The following is a 3,717-nucleotide window of genomic DNA, read 5'->3' as shown; positions in this document are numbered from 1 at the left end:
CCTTCCCCCAACCCCTGGTAACCACTATTCTACTTTCTGTCTCTATGACTCTTCTAGGTGCCTCATCTATGTGGAATCATACAATATTTGTCCTTTTACATCTGACTTATCTTATTGAGCATACTGTTTTCAAGGTACATCATGTCACAGCAGATGCCAGAATTTCGTTCCTTTTTAAGGCCGAATAATATCCCACCATATGTACGTACCACGTTTTATCCATCAATCCGTTCATGGATATCTGGGTTGCTTCCATCCTTTGGCTACTGTAAATAGTGCTGTAATGAATATTGGCATACAAGTGTTCGAGCCCCTGCCTTTGATTTGTTCGAGTATATTCTGACAAGTGGAATTGATGAATTATATAGTGATTCTACATTTAATTTTTTGAGGAACCACCATGCTGTTTTCCATAGCGGCTGCAGCATTTTAAATTCCCACCAGCAATGCCGTATGGTCTTGAAGTAGGAGTTAAAAGGGTGTGAGATGAACTCCCAGAGTCTCTGGCACCCTCCTTTAGAGACTTTCCCCAAAGCAATGGAAGAAGAGTGGTGACAAACTGCGACAAGCCCAGAGGAGGTACTTAAAGCAGGGAAGGGACTGAAGCTACACACTGAGGAGAAAGGGTGGAAGGGTCCAGAGTATGGGGTCTGGTAAGGAGGCTTTAAGGCTGATGGCTGCTGCGTGTGTCCACCATCCTTCCTGGGGGCAAAGTGGGCAGCCCCAGGGTCACGTTGAGTCCAGCCAGAGTGTTCCAAGGAGACTATATCCATCACAACATGAGGCAGACCTTCAGAGAGTCAGAGCTTTCCAGCAATGTGAGTAGGGAGCTCTCCGTCACTGGAGGTGTGCGACGAGTGACCGACGTCCTCTTGAACAGGAGGCTATAGGGCATTGGAGGTCCGACTAGATAACCTCTGTGGTCCCATAGAGCAGTGTGTTCTTAAAGTTTGGGATTCAAAGATCCTGTGACTGGATTCTATTTAAGCTCATTTATAGGCAAAAACTCTAATTTACTATTCCCGTCCATTTAGGTGAATTCTACCCTGGCTTCTCTGAGATCCTGTGTTGGTATTGGCATGGACACTGCTCTGCCCCAGCAGGGGTGAGCTTCACTTCTATTTGCCGATGAGGATGTTACATGATGCCCTAAGTTCTTATGGCTATTGTCTATGTTTTCAATTAGAAATAATACTTTGTGTGTGCAAAGCGAGGCTGCAGGGAATGACTTTGGAAATAGTGCAAAGGTGAATGAAGAAAAAGGGGTTTCCTCTCTGGCCTGCAAGGGCCTCCAGAGTCTGCCCCACTTGTTGCCCCCAAGCATCCCCTCCCCAGCCTCTTGCTTTGGCACAGAGCTAACCTTGTCTCCTTCTCTGCTCAGCACTCAGGCTCCCTGTTCCAGCTTTTCTCCCTCTTACACTCTCTGTCTTTTCAACCACTCAGCATATGCTGCTGGCCAAGCCCACTTTCTGGGAAACCATCTCTGATTCTCTCACTACCTGCACAAATCTTGCCATCTTTTTATGGCTCATCCAGGTTTCTCTTCCTATAGGAAGCCCACAGAGATCTTCTTTCATAATGCTTTGTATGCTAGGGTACCACTTAAGGCACTCATTCATAGATGTTTATTTATTAACCAAGACCAGTAGGCCTTGGTCTCTTGCATACACTGGGGATATATCACTAAAGATTGGTGACATTTCTGCTATCATTGAGTTTACATTGCGGGAAGAGACATGGAAAATTAACACAGGAACAAATAAATACATAAAATCACTTGATAGTGGGATGATTGCTGCAAAGACAATAAAATTGGGGGTACGATAGAGGCTACTTTAGGTCCAATGGTCAGAGGAGACCTCTCCAAGAAGTGCTATTTAAGCCAAGACTGGAATTATGAAAAGTGCCAGCCTAGAGAGGATCTGGGGTGGGGGGCCGTTTGGGGGTGGAGGGAGCTTTCCAGGAACAGAGGAAGGTAAAGGTCCCTGAATAACTTTGGTTTGTTCAAGGAACAAGAAGGTTGCCACTGTGGCCGGAACGCGGAAAACAAGGCGGAAAGTGGATGATGTGACAATAGAATGGCAAGGAGATGATGAAACCATGGTAAGGCCTGCAATGGGAAGCCGTTTGAGGAAATAGGGTCTGATTCATGATGTACAAAAACTCACCCTGACTGTTGCATAGAGAATGGCTTGTAATGGGATAAGATGTGAAGCAGGGAGAACAGCTAGGAACCTACTGGAGTAGACCAGGCAAGAGATGTTGGTGGCTTGGACTTGGGAGATAGCAGTGCAGATGGTGAAGTTAGGTTTGAGATATTTTTTGTAGGTACAATTGCCTGGGGAGTGGGAGAAGGAAGACCTAACAGAGAAGATGGCGCTTCTCTGGGTTGTTGGATTGTGGAGAAGGATGAGGACTCCTCCAGAGAGAGGAAGAGAAAAGAACATTCCAGGCAGTTTTTTAAAAAGACTCAGAGGCAAAAACATGAATGGTGTTTTCAGTATGATGGCCGTGAATGGCATGTACCAACAATCTTCAGAGATAACAAGTGAGAGGTCAGACAGATAAGTACATAAAGGTCTTGAGCATCACGGGAAGGGCTTAGTCTCTATTTCTTGTAGGTAATAAGGAGACACTGAAGGCATTAGCACATTAAAGTTGCTCCATATATTAGTTATATAAGGACCACCCACCTGTAGGAGCCCCAGTACCAAGCTGTGGAAAATACTTTCACAGGTATTTCATGGGACCCTGTTGAAACACCTTGATATTTAGCAACTATAAATTTTCCTCTCCCCACGCCAAAGGCAACTTGGTGCCCAGGTCGAGTTCTGTTCTAGGAGGTAGTCTATCTGAGTTCTCTGGGCATCTAGATACCCAGAAGACAGAGCCAAGTGGCCAGAGGTTGGTAGACAAGCATCGGCTAAGGGTCCTAACCTGCCTTCACTGACCTTATACACCTCACCAGGCATGCCCAGCCTTATCTGCAGATAGGATAGGCCCAATCCCACATACCTGTTGTATTTTTACCAGCCAATACAAAGACGAGCTTCTGGACACAATTCCTCATGGACAACTACCACTCACTTTTCCAAGACTTTAGATATTGAGTGTTCACTCGAGCCATGGCTTCATCTCCAAGATGCTATTTGACTCTAGGCAGCCACCTTGCACTGGGCCTCAGTTTCCCTGTCCAGAAAGTGAAAAGGTTGGACTTAGTGACCTAAGGTGTTTTCCAGCTCTGGAACCCTCCAACCTGTTTACTTAGCTCCCTTTCTGCTCAAAAACCATTTGCTTGTCTGCTCTTCATGTAGGGGAACAAAGCCACAGTGTGTGAATGGAGCCCGTTCCATGATCGGTCTCAGTGCCCTGAGGCCCAGAGGCCCAGTTGGATTCCACTGAAGGGAAAAGCAGACTCCTGCAAGGGTCAACTGTGCCCCGTGCTTTCTGGAAAGTGCTTACAAAGCCTGAATTCCCAGCCCACACACTGGAGCAAGCTGTCCTCCCTTTGAAACCTAAGAAAGTTGCAGGAACAGCCATTTACCTGTCACATGGTTTTTACAATTTCCCTGGCACCTTCACTAATCATTGAAGCAAGTTTCAGTGGGTGGAGGAACAAGCCCCAGGTCTGACACAAATGTGCTGGAGGAAGAGAATTGTAGCCGAGATCATATAGGGTCCCTCCTGAGGGTGTCCAGCCACAGGGGTCTGCTCGTG

At 46.5% G+C, this 3,717-nt stretch overlaps 1 long non-coding RNA gene across 8 annotated transcripts in view; it reads right to left on the bottom strand.

The window, feature by feature from the left end:
• Positions 1–3,717, bottom strand: part of LOC107196217 — a 38,964-nt gene that overhangs the window by 8,845 nt on the left and 26,402 nt on the right. For 6 of the 8 annotated variants that reach the window (XR_001517589.2, XR_003048552.1, XR_003048549.1 and 3 more), the window contains one exon: positions 3,016–3,189. The exons of the other annotated variants lie outside the window; for them this stretch is intronic. This is a non-coding gene — a long non-coding RNA (uncharacterized LOC107196217). The remainder of the gene's footprint in view (positions 1–3,015; positions 3,190–3,717) is intronic. 8 annotated transcript variants of the gene reach the window in all.

This window comes from Pteropus alecto, unplaced genomic scaffold (genome assembly GCF_000325575.1).
Source record: "Pteropus alecto unplaced genomic scaffold, ASM32557v1 scaffold25, whole genome shotgun sequence".
NCBI lineage: Eukaryota > Metazoa > Chordata > Mammalia > Chiroptera > Pteropodidae > Pteropus > Pteropus alecto.
This window is presented reverse-complemented; position numbering and strand designations above follow the sequence as displayed.